We start from the raw sequence: 17788 nt of genomic DNA, 5'->3' as shown, positions 1-17788 counted from the left end.
CAAGAAAAATACAGGAAACATACTTAAAAAATATGTCATTTTATATTAGTCTTTGTCTTTATCATATTCCATATTTAAATAATCATATGCATTGTCAGTTTATTTTTACAAAGATTACGTCTCTCTTGAATAATTACCATTCCTTTTGCAGGGACGACAATATGTCAGTTATCGACTGAGAGACGATGCAGAAGTTGAAAGTCACCTCCAATTGATAGGGACAAGCTCTCTAGTCAGGAAGCTGCAACAGTCTCCAATGTAGCAGAAGCCTCAGATATGTACATTCTTCATAAGTTTTATTTGCAGGTAAGTGTTAGTAAATTTTCCTCTTAACTTAGGATTGAAAGACAGCTTGTGGTAATACTTGTTTCTTGATAGTTCAGTAATTTAATGTACAGTATTTTTGCAAGTGCTGAGAAATAGTATGAGTGTGTTTATCATTTCCTTCACAATATCATTTTAATGCAGTATGCCAGCTGTGGTTCAGTGCAACATCACCTAATGAAGTGAATCAGTTCTTTGCAAATAGCTGTTTCCACAGCAAACCTGTTTGCAGTGAATTCAGCACTTGAAATTATTGAAAAATATGCCACAAAAAGTTTTGTTTTTTAAATTTTCAATGATTAGTCTTGCTATTATTGTCTTTAAAATGATTTCCTAAACATCTCATGTACAACAAACCAAGATTACATTTGAAAAGTTATATGAAGCCAGCATGAATGCTGAAATGTTTTGAATCCTGCCCATATGGTCATGAAGGGATGTAAGGTAACAGACTTCCTGTCAGTTTTTTTCATGGAATAAAATTATTTGTGGTATAAGTTTGAAGATGAATAATTGTAATTTTTTCTATTATGTTTAAAATGAAAAAGGAGACAAAACTACCATAAACTCAGAATGATGCCATTTGCTATTGAACTGATGATATATCCATATAGGTCAGTTAACCATTAATGCTGACTGGACTTATTACGTCGAAACAAAAGTTGTCTGTCGGGTGCAAGTGGACGTAAAATACGTCGACTACAAAAATTTTTTTTAAAATATTGGCGGAAAAATACTTATAGGCCTCGTTTATATAAAAATTTTAAATCACGTGCCTAGTGAGGGATGCTGGGAGTTCATGGATCACGCTGTTGTTTTGTTTACAAGCGTGACCCAGCTGCACATCTTGTTGATTTCTTTCTTAATAAAAGAAAGCACCAGCTAACTCTGCTGAAAATCTCAGAAATTCTTTAGTCACTTTGTTGTAATTTTTGCACCATTTTCTATTAGCCTTTACATAGAGTTTTTATATATGAAAATGTGCACAATTTCATTAGAATACAACAAAAAATAACTCATGGTTGTAGCTTTTATCAATTTTGACATATTTTCATATAAATCACGATAAGCTGCCAAAATTTCGACCTTTGGTTTTTTGACTCAACCGAAATGGTAGAAAAATGCAATTGTATGCTAAAACTCTTACATTCTAGTAATATTCAATCATTTACCTTCATTTGGCAACAAACAAGAAGTCTCTAGCACAATATTTCGATTTATGGTGAATTTTTTTGAAAAAACGTTTTCCTTAGAAAGTCATCAGCTAACTCTGCTGAAAATCTCAGAAATTCTGTAGTCACTTTGTCGTAAGTTTTGCATTGTTTTGTATTAGCCGTTACATAAATTTTTTTATATGAAAATGTGTGCAATTTCATGTAGAATACAACAAAAATAACTCATGGTTGTAGCTTTTATCAATTTTGACATAATTTTTTCATATAAATCACGATAAGTGCCAAAATTTCAACCTTTAGTCAACTTTGACTCAACCGAAATGGTCGAAAACTGCAATTGTAAGCTAAAACTCTTACATTCTAGTGATATTCAATCATTTACCTTCATTTTGCAATAAACTAGAAGTCTCTAGCACAATATTTAGATTTATGGTGAATTTTTTAAAAAAACTTTTTCCTTACGTCCTCTCTAACTCTGCTGAAAATCTTGTAAGAGCCTGACGCCTTCTCTTCCAAACACGTGTGTGTTCGTGTGTTCTTCGTCCATCGGAGTGGACAAGACAACAAGAGCATCTTGTTTTCTTTCCCTAAAGGAACGCGATTTCAACCATACAATATTTCCATCTGTTTCTCCCTAACCATTGTTGTCTTGATGTATGTACAATCACCACTACTTGCATTGCCATGCAAGCATTCTAATCATGTGCTCATAATGTTCCAACGAATCCTTTGTATCAAACTGTGTGTATGTTTCTGTTTGGGAAGACGCCAAACATCTCGCCACTCGGATGGATGGCGAACACACGAACACACGTGTTTGGAAGAGATGGCGTCGAGGCTCTTACAATCTCAGAAATTCTTTAGTCACTTTGTCGTAATTTTTGCACAGTTTTATATTAGTCGTTACATAAAGTTTTATATATTAAAATGTGCGCAATTTCATGTAGAATATAACGAAAAATAACTCATGGTTGTAGCTTTTATCAGTTTTGAAATATATTCATATAAATCACGATAAGTGCCAAAATTTCAACCTTCGGTCAACTTTGACTTGACTGAAATGGTAGAAAAATGCAATTGTAAGCTAAAACTCTTACATCCTAGTGATATTCAATCATTTACTTCATTTTGCAACAAACAGGAAATCTCTAGCACAATATTTCGATTTATGGTGAATTTTTTAAATAAACTTTTTCCTTACATCCATGCGTGCTAACTCTGCTGAAAATCTCAGAATTTCTTTAGTCACTTTGTTGTAGTTTTTGCACCATTTTATATTAGCTGTTACATAAAGTTTTATATATGAAAATGTGCACAATTTCATGTAGAATACAACAAAAAATAACTCATATATGTAGCTTTATCAGTTTTGAAATATTTTCATGTAAATCACGATAAGTGCCAAAATTTCAACCTTCGGTCAACTTTGACTTGACCGAAATGGTCGAAAAAATGCAATTGTAAGCTAAAAATCGTACATTCTAGTAATATTCAATCATTTACCTTCATTTTGCAACAAGCGGAAGTCTCTAGCACAATATTTCGATTTATGGTGAATTTTTGAAAAAAATTTTTTTACGTCCGCACGTTAAATTCATGCATCATTTTGTGATATTTTCTCTGTGTTGCTTTGATCGTTTTACAATTTGTTTTATACCAAAATCATTTGCAATTTAGTGTACAATACAAAAAAATAGCTCATTAGCTTTAGTTTTGTTTTGCTCATGTGATTTGTATAAAATTATATATGAAATTTTTTTTTGTGCTGTCATATATTCCAATATTTATATATGATAATATTTTTTCCTTTCTGATGGTTACATACTAAACTTCATGCAATGAGAAAAAAGCCAAAAATGAAATCTTAATCTTAAACTAAGCGTGCTGTGATTTTTAAAAAAAAACTTTCTTTAATTTATTAACTCCCAAACCCCGCGGGCATCGGCAAACACTTTTGTAAATAGAGGCTCAGCGTTTAACGGTTAAAGCAATAAACAATGTGACTTATGAGTGTTCAGTGCTGTTGTACTGTACTTTAAGCCAATAACAATTGCGAAAGCTCAATCTCTGTCTCTCTCTCTCTCTCTCTCCGTCTCTTGCTTTATCATTTTCATTTATTTTTAATAATTTTTTGGTTTTTTGCTATTGTATGGATTGAAAGTTGTATGACAAAACACCAAGAAACGAAAATAAATGATATAAGGGAGAAAGGGAAGGTAGATGTGTGTACTTGTGTGAGTATGTGTTCATCTGTGTGCATACAGTATGTTTGTATGTAGGGAGTTTCTTAGCATGGTATCAAATTCTCTCTCTCTCTCTCTCTCTCTCTCTCTCTCTCTCTCTCTCTCTCTCTGTCTATGCATTGTGCATGATTATTTTATTGCAAGTTACAGTGATATCCTTGGATAAAATGTGAAAAAAACATAAACATTAAATAAAGTAAAAGCTCTAAAAGAAGTCAAATGCCTGCCTACCCCTCTCCATCCCATCCACAGCATTCTCACTTCCTCTCTGAGAAACTCCTTTCCAGACAGCAGCCTACCCCCTCAGTAACTCTTTGTCTGTATGCTTATTCCTCCAAGCAGTGTTACTAACACTTTCTCCTGCCTCCCCACAGTGGAAACTTTTTCTTCATCCCAAACCCATTCTCAGCCTGTTTACAAGTGTAAGCAGTGTTACTAAGATTCCTTAGACATGTGCAGTGTTGCCAACCATTGGACTGTGGTTTTTCAATTTTTATGAAATTTATATACTGTATATGTACAGGCAGTCCTCGGTTATTGGTGGGGGTTCCGTTCTTGACAGCGTGATGATAACCGAAAATCACCACTAACTGAAAATCTGCGATTTCTGGCGATTTCGGGGCTTATCGGCGCCGAAAGCCCCGATTTTTGGTTGTGCACCTCTGTTAGGTATGTATTGGCACCAATACCCAGAATTGGCACCGATGCGGTTTGCGATTTTCGGTGCGAAAAATTGCCGATTTTGTTGCTAGACAAGCCCCGTGAAACTGGATCACCATTGAAAGCCCGCTGTTAACGGGGACTGCCTATACAGTATTATCCATATCTCTTTGGTCCCTTGGGGGCTGGTTACATGCAGATAATATCGAGTTCAGGATAATGTGAATGTGGATAATCGAGGGATCGCTGTACATTATTTATGATTAATTTTATTTTAAATTTTTTATAGATATGTCATTCACATCAATGGAATCTCAAAGAGTGAACTCTGCATGACATCAACAGAATCTTGAATGGTCAAATAGTATTTATTGTATTATGTTGATAAAGCACAGTGATTCCAAATGGCAGATGAGCTAGTTTGAGAGAATTCAGTCACAAATGTTTGCATGCTTCCACCAGTATTGTATTTATGTGTATCTGAGTATTTTAGTGTAAACAGTTGATTTTTGTAAAATTCTCCCAGTTTTTATGTGGTTTTCAATCAGTTATCAGTACAGTACAGTAATTGATTTTGCATGTTTAATTTTTTGCGTATATATTTGCTTAATTTTTTTTTTCTTGCAGGAGGAACTGAAACAGATCGATTCCAGTATTTCAAAAGCAAGAAATGAAATTTTCAAGAGTAAGGCCATTCACCTAGAAAAAAGCTGAAGAAACTTGGCCAGTTGGATCAGCACCAGCTCACAGGCCTGCAACGAGGTTAGGGATTACAGTAATTTTTTTGTCTGTTAAGAGCAATGAGATTTTCATAAATGGCTTGTATTTGGAATGAGTTTTGAGATTCAGCTGGTTTGATAAAGACAAAGAAATAGATATATATAATTAAAAGCAGTTATCTTTAAGAAAAAAACATCAGATATTTCAGAAATGTTTTGAACATAAATGTGTTCATACAAATTTTGAAGTATTTAACTGTTTTCATATACAATAGCTCACCGAGATAACAGATTAAAGTGCCCGAGCCTACCCTGCTATATAAGGAACACCGATATATCGTATATATATGTGAATGCATGTTTTTAAACATCTAACTTACCTGGTAGTTATATATATAGCTTAAGTCCCTGACGTCACGGCAGAATTTCAAAGCTTCATGACAATCGCCGATCGGTAGTCAGGTGAACCACCTGTGCGCCCTCTACCCAGGTACCTGGAACCATTCCAACTATTCCTCAGATCTTCCCTGCCGCTGTGTCGGTAACATCGATGGAATTTCTTTCGTGGCCTGTGTTTTTCGCAACTTATTTTGGTGAAGTACACTTTGGCTTGGCTTAAGCTTGTTCGCTTTGGATTTTCTTATAACATATCTGACTTCATCAGTGTGAAGATGTGTGTGTGGGGATGCAAGCGGCTTGCTAAAGTCTCCTTGGATCCCCACTTAGTATGTCTGAAGAACGGGAATGAAAGACCGGCTCAGAAGAGCCAAGAGTACTGTTTCTCACTCTTCTTGATATAACCAGGGAATAGTTAATTCTTTTCCCGTGATAACTATCCTATTGATCCTTCTCCGTAGTGGTAGTCTCTGAACCCCTACTGAAACAGGTAAGGACCCAATACTTAATGATTTGTTGGCTGCCATTCAGACCCTGGCCCAACAGGTAAAATCCCTCTCAGAAGACAGGGATAATATGTGATCGATAATAAGAGATCTAAAAATACAAGTGTTAATATGTTGTTAGTGCAAGTGCAGTGGAGGTGCGACCGCTCGGTCCTGTTGTGCTCTAGTCTAGACCTCTTCCAAGCTCACCAACCCCTGTGAGAAGGAAAGTCGACAGGCGAAAGGAGGCAAGAGGCTTTAGCTACCGAGCAGTCGTCCCCTCGAGCGTACCTGTTGGCGTTCCCAGGGCGCTCACCTCGCCATAGGAAAGGCGAGGTTAAAGTGTTTTTTTTTTCGTCCATTGGTTGCTGTCGTCAACCGGAGGAAGCTTTGGCCGATGTCGCACAGGCGCCAGTTCTCAAGTAACCTCTAGGTTTGACGGGACAGCGAAAGTTAAGTATGGACGCCAGGGCGTCGGCGTTGAGAAGCTGGGCGCCAGGGCGTCGGCGTCGGCTGGACGCCAGGGCGTCGGCGTTGAAGCTGGACGCCAGGATGTTAGACGAGAAGCTGGGCGCCTGGGCGTCAAGTGTCGAAGTTAGACGCCAGGGCGTCAGGCGTCATGAAGCTGGCCGCCAAGACATTAAGCTTCAAGAAAACGGACGCCAACACGCCAGGCGTCAAGAGACTGGACGCCAGGGCGCCAGGCGTCAAGATGATACTTTGAAGAGCGTCGCTACTTCCGTCTTCGTAAAAAATCGGAAGAGAGAATGATAATATCTCGCATTCTCCTGTGAATCCTATTGTAGAGATTTCTGACGAAGACAATATAAAAGGCCATCAGCTTTTATCAGACTTGAAAAGGCTTATGAAGCTATTTTCGGAAATTTTTCCCAGAGAAATTTATCCTGACTGCTCCTCGTTCCCCGCCTTCAGAATTTACTCTTGTGAAGGCGTCTAAGAGGGCAGCATTTACGAAGAATGGATACTTTCGAAGGAGAAACAATGAAAGACAGCCTTTGTTTTTTCCTCCAACCAAACTAGCTCAAGGTCTAGCGTTTAGTATCAAACTGGAGAATCGTTCGGCCTCGAAATACCTGCCCCTTCCCAGGAACTTTCTCGAATCTTGTTGACTCTTCTCGTCGAGTGGCCATGGGGAAAACGAAGTTGTTGGTCGATATCAGAATTGGACCACCCCCTCAAAAGAATTTGGAGATTTAGTAAGGAAGATGGAATTATTCAACACGACTGACATTGAAGAACTCATTTTATCTGATGTCGTGTATGGATAAAGGACTCGGAGATAGTTCCAATGATTCAACTGCACCTTTCTCAGCGGGACTCCTGAAGAAAAGGGCCCATCTTTGCTCTTTCCTGGCTAATGGGGTCACGTCCAATCAAAATCAGAATTGATTTATACCTCTTTTTTCCTCTCACCCCTTCTCTCAAGATTTGGTATAGAGGCCTTTTCATCTTTGGCCCAGAAAACCACGTAAGATTTAAGATCTAAAACAGCAAGAAAAGTCCTACCCTACGACTTTCATCGCTAAAAAGAGTAAGGCTGAGGTTCCTGTGTTTCAGGTATCTCAGCTCTTTCGTGGTCGGCCTTCGATAGAGGGTTCCTCTAGGGCGGGTAGATGAATGACAACGAGAAGAGGCTCTACACAGGAAGAAGGAGGACCTGCCTTCTTTCTTCTCCTGCAGACTGCGGTAGGAGCCGGACTGTCCAGCCTGAGTAGGCCCCCTTTAGTAACAAGACAATTCGACCTTTCTGCCAAATGCAACGACAGAACCAAGGCAAAGGTTCTACAACAACAAGTGTCTATGATGTTGCAAAAGGAGACCATACAGAGAGTTCAGGATCCGATTTCCCAGGATTCTACATTCGGTTATTCCTGATCCCCAAATGCTTGGGGGTTAGAGACCCGGTTAGACAGGATTGCACTCAACGTTTTTTGTGCAATAAACAAAGGTCGCTATAGAAACGACAAAATCGGTTCTAGCAGCGGTCAGACAGCATGACTGGATGGCCTCACTGGACCTCCAGGATGAGTATTTTCACGTCCCCATGCACCCGATCTCAGAATTTTCTGAAGTTCGTCCACGGGAAAGGTTTTATAATTCGGTCTCTCTCTTTCGGCCTGAACAGACAAGGTTGACGTCTGGCTCTGGAGCAGAGACCTCTCAAGAGCAAGTTACCCAATATTGAGGGACGTCATGATAACACTTCATAGACTACAGATTGTAGCCACAGCAGCAGCCTGGAGCTCTTCCCTTCCAGCCCCAAGGGTAGCTCTCCTACTAAGAACAAACGTAGACAGTTCTATTCAGTCAGGATACCGGGCTGCAAGAGCGTGGCAGACACTGTGCTGCCTTCCGTACATCCTCCTCTTCCTCCTTCGGTTGGTACTCGTCTGCGGAACCCGTCCACGGTCCATTTTTGGCGATGAGAAGGAAATAATTACCGTAGTTGAGGCTTCCCCAGCCTGTCCCCAACAGCAGGAAGCCCCGCATATAGCTTTACTATAAAATATGCAGCAGACTTTGTCTTCCCGGCTGCAAGCGTGACAACCAGGCAAACAGAAGAAGGATAATAGGCGTCCAACTAAAGCTTCTAGGCGTCCAGAAGTTTAAGACGCTGAGCGTGGTGAATGAAACTCTAGGCGCTGGATGCAGTGGCGTCAAGCATCTAGAGTGAAACACCATGATGACAAGCGTCAATGAACCCAAGGCGTCAGCGTCAAGGCATTGGGCGTCAGGGCGTCAGGCTTCAAGATATTGAAACCAAGGCGTGGAATTAGCTCAGGGCGCAAGATGCACTGGCATCAGCGTCTAACAAAGAATTAGGTCTACTGATAAACAGATAGAAATCTCAGCCGATCCCATCCCAAGAGGTTCTATGCCTTAGGATGAAGATTCAGAGTCAGGATTTTTGGGCTTTTCCGTTTATTGCAAAGACAGGACAAGCCTCAAGAAAATTTCAGAACTTTATAAAGAGACAGTCATGCTTGGCAAAGGAATGGATGAGTCTGCTGGGAACCCTTTCCTCGCTGGAACGGTTTGTCTCCTTTGAGAGGTTAATTCTATGCCCGTTACAGTTTCATCTAAATCGGAACTGGGACAAGGAAATAGAACTGGAGACCAAGTGCATCCCCATTTCGGAACCAATAAGACCGTGTTGTAGTGGTGGAACGTCCCGTCAAGCTCCAGGAGGTCCCTTCTCTATATTAGAGGAACCCAGACCTAGTGTTGTTATCCGGACGCGTCGGACTCAGTATTGGGGAGCAACACGAGGGAAATAAAAGTCTCGGGCTCCTGGACCAGAGAGCAGGAGGAGATAAACATCAATTAGAAGGAACTAACTGCAATCCTTCTAGCTCTCAGGGAGTTCGAACACAGTGGGGAACAAAGAGGTGCAGGTCAACACCGACAACACGGCAGCGTTGGCCTACATCAGCAAACAAGGGGCACTCACTCCCAGGTCTCTATACGAGACAATAAGAGAATCTCTTCTTTGGGCAAAGGAGGAGAATGTAAAACTAGTAACCCACTTTATCAAGGGGAGAAAAAAATGTGAGGGCGGACATTCTGAGCAGGAAATAAAGTCCTCTCAAAGAATGAACGCTACATCAGGACTTTGGGGACGTCCTGGCATAGATCTCTTTGCCACAGCGCAAGCGAAAGAGGTTGGACACTTACTGCTCTCCAGTACCAGATCCCGGGCTATATACATAGACGCGTTCCTGGTGGACTGGTCCAACTTGGGCGTGTATGCATTTCCCTATTTCAAGATAATACACAGGGTACTGAAAAAAATTTGTGTCACATGAGAGGACCGGAATGACCCTTGTGGCCCCTTACTAAGCGACAAGAGATTGGTTCCCAGAAGTACTGGATTGGATGGTGGACATTCGAGTAGCCTACCTCAGAGAGTAGATCTACTCAAACAACCCCACTTGAAAGATATTACCAAAACCTACAAGCGCTACTAGTAACTGCTTTGGACTATCGGAAAACTCACAAGAGCCAGTAGTTTTTCGAAAGGAGGCAGCTAAGCGCTATCGCAAATCAAGGAAGTTATCCACCATTAAGGTATACCAATCCAAGTGGGAGGTATTTAGAGGATGGTGCAAGGACAACCATGTGTCCTCTTCCAATATTTCTGTAACCCAAATTTGTATATAGAGAACTCACCAGCATGGAACCTAGACGTGGTCCTGAGGTTCCTCATGGGGAGTAGGTTGATCCTTGCAGAGGACATCTTTAAGGACCTCACCATGAAAACTCTTTTCTTTGTCAGTTTGGCCGCAGCGAAAGAGTTAGTGAGATACATGCTCTCAGCAAGAATATAGATTTTATACAAGGCAAGGCAATCTGCTCACTGCAACTAGGCTTCCTTGCAAAAATGAATACTGTCACAACCCTAGCCCAGAACGTTCGAGATTCCGAACCTAACGGACATAACAGGGGAGGAGAGAGAGAGTCCTATTCCAGTAAGGGCTCTAAGGCTCTACCTGGATAGGACAAAGGACTTAAGAAGGAATTCAGAAGGGCTTTGGTGCTCAGTCAAAAAGCTCTCTGTATAGATGTCGAAGAATGCTCTGTTTTATTTTATCAGACAGTTGATAAAAGAAGCAAATATGGAATGTAGAGATAGACTAGAAGATTCTGAAAGTAAAGACGCGTACGAGGTCAGGGCAGTAGTAACCTCTGTAGCTCTTAAACAGAACAGGTCCCTGCAGAGTATCTTGGACACGACCTTCTGGAGAAGCAAGTTAGTATTTGCCTCTCACTATCTAAAACAGGTCAAGACATTATGCGAAGATTGCTATACGCTGTGCCTGTTTATAGCATCTAATTCAGTAATGGGAGAGGGAATACCCTACAATCCCATAAACCAATACCCTTTTTCTTACCTTGGAATTGAGAATTTTTATGGTTGTTTGTGAAGACTGGGCGCAGTCTTCCGCAATCATTGGGATGAAAGTTCCTTGGTAGAGCCCGGAACAAGGGGTATTGAGAGGAGGTCTAGTCACATAGAGGTTATACACGGTTGACAGCCCCTAGAGATTTTCAGCCCCTGGGTGGATCGCTGGATCTCTTAAGGAATGCAGACATAATGAGAGGAGTTCATTGAAGTCAGCTTCCTTAATCCAATCCTATAAAATAATACCCTTTGTTCTTGCCTTGGAATGGTTGAAATTTGATGGTTGTTTGTGAAGATTGAACGCATGATCTTCACAATCATTGATTTTAGTCAGATGATCATTTTGTTCCTTGGTGACGCCCGGAACAAGGGTATTATAGGTTGTCTGTCACATAGAGGTTGGTACACGGTTGGCAGCTCCTAGAGGTCTTCAGCCCCTGAGTGGATCGCTGGACCTCTTAAGGAATACAGACATAATGGCGGAGTTCATTGAACTCAGCTTCCTTAATCCAATTCCATAAAACAATACCCTTTGTTCTTACCTTGGAATGGTTGAAATTTTGTGGTTGTTTGTGAAGATTGAATGCAGTCTTCCACAATCATCAATTTTAGTCAAATGATCATTTTGTTCCTTGGTGGCGCCCGGAACAAGGGTATTATAGGTTGTCTGTCACATAGAGGTTGGTACACCGGTTGGCAGCTCTAGAGGTCTTCAGCCCCTGAGTGGATCACTGGACCTCTTAAGGAAAGCAGACAAAATGAGGAGTTCATTGAAGTCAGCTTCCTTAATCCAGGTAAGAGACCTTAAGTTGGTTTATTAACCTTAAGCAAATTCCAACGATGTTGGCTGTCTCTGACCCTCCACCAAAGGTGTCAATCAGCTATATATATAACTACCAGGTAAGTTAGATGTTTAAAATGATATTTTCATAATAAAATAAATTTTTGAACATACTTACCTGGTAGTTATATATAATTAAATTCCCACCCTCCTCCCCTCTAGAGACTAGGGGCATGGAAGATCTGAGGAATAGTTGGAATGGTTCCAGGTACCTGGGTAGAGGCGCACAGGTGGTTCACCTGACTACCGATCGGCGATTGCGCGAGTTTTGAAATTCTGCCATGGCGTCAGGGACTTAAGCTATATATATAACTACCAGGTAAGTATGTTCAAAAATTTATTTTATTATGAAAATATCATTTTTTGCTATGAAGTACAGGTGTATTCATACCTTGTACCCCTTAAACTATTGTAAAACACTTGTAATTGCTTATTTTAACAGTTCACTTCCTAATTTAATAGTTCAAACAAAAACATATCTTAAATTATCATATTAAAACAATTTAATATCAGTTCAAACAAAAATACACCTCAAACCATCACCCCAAAAAACCCAGTCATCTTAGATTACCCTCCTAAAACTGTTACTCTCAAGTATATACACCCTAAAGTGCTTATAACAATGATTTACTCATTTTAAAATAATATTAATGAAAACACAGCACAGTATCTATAAAGTGTGTAATACAAATTAAATAAATGTCTTACAGGAGTGTGACAACTAATTGAGTTAGTTGTTTTTCTCATAGTATTGAAATGTTCCGCTTTCTTTTTGCTATAAAGTACATTATATATACAAACAGTACCTGTAAAGTAAGATAAAAGCCTTATTATTAACCTGTTGAGTGTCACTGGCAGCATATCTTGGTCAGCTGCACGCCATATCACAACGCCTTCAACGGAGTAACACATCTAACACATCCTACCTCTTTCAAGGATGGTATGCTACAGAATTTGAGTCAAAATGCTTTTCCCTCTTATACAAATTGTAGGAACGTCAGCTGGTAACACTGTGAGCTAAATTACTGGTGCAGGCAGTCCCAGTTATCAGCAAGGGTTCGATCTGAGGGTATGAGCCTAACCGAAAATCGGCAATTTTCGGCACTTTTTTGTGATTTTTGGGGCTTATTGGCGCGGAAAAGTGCGATTTTTGGTTATCGGTGCCTCTGTTAGGTATGTATTGGCGCCAGTACCCAATTATCGGCATTGATAAGCGGAAATCAGCAATTTTCGGCGCTGAAAATTGCCGAATTTCGTTGCTAGACAAGCTCAGTAAAACCGGATCGCCATTAACACTTAAACGCCGAGGGTCTATTTACAAAAGTGTCTCCCGTATGCTGGCGGGGTTTGAGAGTTAGCGACGAAGCGGAAAGAAAGTTTTTTTTAAAAAATGATAGCAACGCTTAGTTTTTAAGATTAGAGTTCATTTTTGGCTCCTTTTTTCATTGCCTGAAGTTTAGTATGCAACCATCAGAAATGAAAAAATATCTTTATCATACATAAATATTGGAATATATGACAGCACAAAAAAAATTTCATACATAATTGTATACAAAATCGCGCTGTGAGCAAAATGGTTAAAGCTAATGAGTTTTTTTTTTTTCGTTGTATTGTACACTAAATTGCAATGATTTTGGTATACTGTATAACAAATTGTAAAACGATCAAAGCAACACAGAGAAAATATTATCACAAAATGATGCATGAATTTGTAATGCGTGGGCGTAAAAAAGTTTTTCAAAAATTCACCATAAATCAAAATATTGTGCTAGAGACTTCCGTTTGTTGCAAAATGAAGGTAAATGATTGAATATTACTAAAATGTAAGAGTTTTAGCTTACCATTGCATTTTTTACCATTTCGGTCGAGTCAAATTTGACCAAAGGTTGAAATTTTGCACTTATCGTGATTTATATGAAAATATTTCAAAACTGATGAAAGCTACAACCATGAGTTATATTTTGTTGTATTCTACATGAAATTGCATACATTTTCATATATAAAACTTTATGTAACAGCTAACAGAAAACAGTGCAAAAATTACGACAAATTGACTAAAAAATTTCTGAGATTTTCAGCAGAGTTAGCGTCTTTCTAGCGGATGTAAGGAAAATGTTTTTAAAAAATTCACCATAAATCGAAATATTGTGCTAGAGACTTACCGTTTGTTGCAAAATGAAGGTAAATGATTGAATATTACTAGAATGTAAGAGTTTTATCTTACAATTGCATTTTTCAACCATTTCGGTTGAGTCAAAGTTGACCGAAGGTTGAAATTTTGGCACATCGTGATTTATATGAAAATATTTCAAAATGATAAAAGCTACAACCATGATTTATTTTTGTTGTATTTTACATGAAATTGCACATTTTCATATATAAAACTTTATGTAACGGCTAATAGAAAGTGGTGCAAAATTACGACCAAGTGACTAAAGAATTTCTGAGATTTTCAGCAGAGTTAGCACGCCTGGGCGTAAGGAAAAAGTTTTTTCAAAAATTCACCATAAATCGAAATATTGTGGTAGAGATTTCCCGTTTGTAGCAAAATGAAGGTAAATGATTGAATATCACTAGAATGTAAGAGTTTTAGCTTACAATTGCATTTTTCGACCATTTCGGTCGAGTCAAATTTGACGAAAGGTTGAAATTTTGGCTTTATCTTTATTTTGTATGAAAATATTTCAAAACTGATAAAAGCTACAACCATGAGTTATTTTTTGTTGTATTCTACATGAAATTGCACACATTTTCATATGTAAAACTTTATGTAGCGGCTAATAGAAAACAGTGCAAAAATTATGGCAAAGTGACTAAAGAATTTCTGAGATTTTCAGCAGAGTTAGCACATGCGGACGTAAGGAAAAAGTTTTTAAAAAATTCACTATAAATTGAAATATTGTGTTAGAGACCCCAATATATAACCACAGTGTGGTATTTGCAGTCACACTCCCGATCCTGCAAAGTGCTACCTTTGCAGGTGCGACAGATTTTAACTGGTGTCTCTTCTTCTGCCATTCATATGGCACACCCGGCACTGTTTCTGCTTACGCCCTTCTAGGGGCTCCAGTGTGTGATCCCCTGCCTGCAGCCGACACACAGGGCCCACTACCCGACGGGACATGGAATGTGAGGGAGGCGGCAGCAGGGACAGGGACAGCAGGGGCGGCGGCAGCAAGGGCGGCAGCAGCAAGGCGGCGGCAGCAGGGCAGCGGCAGCAGGGGTGGCGTCGGCAGGAGCAGGACGACCGAGGTTGGCCCTCCTAGCGACATCTGCGCTATCCTCTTGGGGCAGATCTGGAGCTCAGGGCAGGGGGCGGTGTTGGAAGGCCACTCCTCAGGATTGAAGTTTATGAGGGCATTCCCGGCCACCTTGAGAAACTGGATGTGGGACAACCTCCGGGTGTCCGAATTGTACCCACAGTAGAGGATGTAGGCATTCTGGAGGGCCAACTGAAGGAGGTATTTGAGGAGCTTCTGTGTCCACCTCCTGGTTCTCCTGGTGAAGGGATAATACTGGATGAGTTGATCAAAGAGATCAACTCCTCCCATGTTCCTATTTTAGTGCCCGATGACAGTAGGCCATTGGACACGAAACTCCTCATACGTAACTCGGCCCTGCCGACGTGTCTTCTTCCGCTGAACGACCTCTTCTTGGATGGGCTCATGACTGGTCGTAATCATGGGCACGAGTCGGACCCCCTTCCAACAGATGACGAAGACATCTCCCTTCCGCCGCCACTCTGTCTCTCCTCTTGCCAGGCGTTGCGGGTGGCTAGCAAACCTCTTGAGGACATTTGGGGCCCCACGCGCCAACCAAAGGGTACCACTGACATGCACACCTGCTTCATACAGTTCCTGGGCCAGGGATACCGAGTTGTAATAATTATCCATAAACAGGTGGTATCCCTGGTTACGGGAAACGATCCACAAGACTGAAGACAGTGTCATGGCGTGGAGAAGACCCCGGAATACACAGAGAAGTCAATGGCGTATCCAGTGTTGGATTCCGTAATAAAAAAGAACTTCACACCATATTTCTTTGGCTTCTTGGGGTTGTACACTTTTATCCTTAGACGTCCTTTATATAGCATCATCCCCTCATCCAAAGAAAGGTTCTTGGAAGGAACCACAAGAAACTGGCACCGTTCACAAATGTACTCCAACCCTGGGCGGACTAAGATGAGGCGATCTGGGTTATTCCGGGTATGGCCCCGGTTGAAGGCGTTGAAATACCTGTCCAACACCAGGAAACTATCATGGGGCATAATGCGGGCACATTAGGCGCATTTAAAAAAATTCCGCCTCAATATTGCCTGATGTCGACAGCAGGCATCATTCCAAAAAAATGTGGAGCCCCAAAAAATGTGCCATGCCCGTGAGGTTGCAGCCCTGCCATCGATCACGACAACGTCGTCTGCAGTTCCTCACGGCAGTACCAAGCATAATCCGCCGTCTCTGCAACGAGGTATTCCAGCAATTCCCATGTAACGAAGAGCTGAATGAACCCCAGTGCAGTGAGAGGCACAGGGACAGTCAGTCCAGGTACTGCTATGAATGGGTGCATGTTAGGTGGGGTGGGTTCCTCCAACCACTCCTCATCACTTTCGGATTAACGGCCTTCACCTAGGCTGCGCGATGCTGCAACCTTCTCACGGGCACGCGTCTTGGCACGACTTCACACCCTCCCCCACTGGCCCATCTCCCCACTTTCACCATCACTTTCTGTCTCGTCCCCACCAGCCACAATCTGTGCCTCCTCCTCCTCAGACTCTCCCTCATAAGCACTGAAACCACTGAACTCGAGTTCACTTTCATGCTCTGGCTCTCGTACAGACATTGGGGGAAAATATTCATCCTCACTGACATCGGGCGTGATGTCCTCATCACTAGATGACCAACTGCCATCAAAATGAGGACTTTCCACCTGCTCTCGATCGAGCTCCAAGTATTCATCAGTGTCCTTTGTTGGAGGCCTCCCAAATGTTTACGAATACCTCTCAGGACACCCCGATGTTTCCTAGGGGTCATAAAAGGCACAGGGTATGGCCCTTGGGGCCCACGGTCACTTTCAGCCACACGTTGGCCATACAACACGGCGATCATAAGATGGATCACCTTGGGTTCTGGGTCCCTCTCCAGCATCCAAGTCTAAAACGCATCTCACACGCTCACTACCGACAGGCAATACGCGCCTTTCAGAGTCCTGACGACGTTGGGCCATCTCTGCATACGTCCTGTTGCGTCACAAACACGCTAACACTTGCACAAGTTCGGCAGAACACAAACGTGTCAAGAAATCGCGCTCTGACGATGCGTCGCTGATGCTTTCTAGTGGGAGAAGGAAGAAATTCGCGCATGCGCAGCTGGGTCACGCTTGTAAACAAAACGACAGCATGATCCGTGAACTCCCAGCATCCCTCAAGGCGCGTGATTTAAAATTTTTCGCTGACTAGGCCTATAAGTATTTTTCCACGAATATTTAAAAACTTTTTGTAGTCGGCGTATTTTCGTTCACTGGGCACCTGACAGACAATTTTGTCGGACGTAAAATACGTCCAGTCGGTGTTAAAGGGTTAACCGAGCCCGCTCTTAACTGGGGACTGCATGTATGGCAACTTTTTTATAGGGGAAAGACAGTCTGACAAGAGGACAGTGACTTCTACCTGCTACGCTTCTGGCATTCATTGGTAAACAACTGATTTCTTTTTGTTTGATCCCATTTATCCCCCATAATGAGCGATCCAAAGTGAAAGAAAAATCTGCCTGAAGAGATATTATCACTACTCGTTGCAGAGAATGATGATGATGGTGCCTTTTCCATAGTCAGCGCAAAAATTACTCTCTCTCTTTCTCTCTCTCTGCTGAGGATTCCACAAACTTTTTGTTCAGGATATGGGAACCCAGTGGAGTTCCCTTAATTTTTTTGTTCACCCAAATGTGTGAAATTTAGTGTTCAGGTTAAGGGAAACCCTGTGTTTTTTTTTAATTTTTTTTTTTTTAGAAGTTTTTTTGATGACAA

At 41.1% G+C, this 17788-nt stretch overlaps 1 pseudogene; it reads left to right on the top strand.

Moving 5' to 3' along the window:
• LOC136831120 (chondroitin sulfate glucuronyltransferase-like) overlaps positions 1-17788 on the top strand; it is a 106630-nt pseudogene that overhangs the window by 33558 nt on the left and 55284 nt on the right.

This window comes from Macrobrachium rosenbergii, chromosome 48, assembly GCF_040412425.1.
Source record: "Macrobrachium rosenbergii isolate ZJJX-2024 chromosome 48, ASM4041242v1, whole genome shotgun sequence".
Lineage (NCBI taxonomy): Eukaryota > Metazoa > Arthropoda > Malacostraca > Decapoda > Palaemonidae > Macrobrachium > Macrobrachium rosenbergii.
Note: the sequence above shows the minus strand (reverse complement) of the source record. Positions and strands in the feature narration are given on the sequence as shown.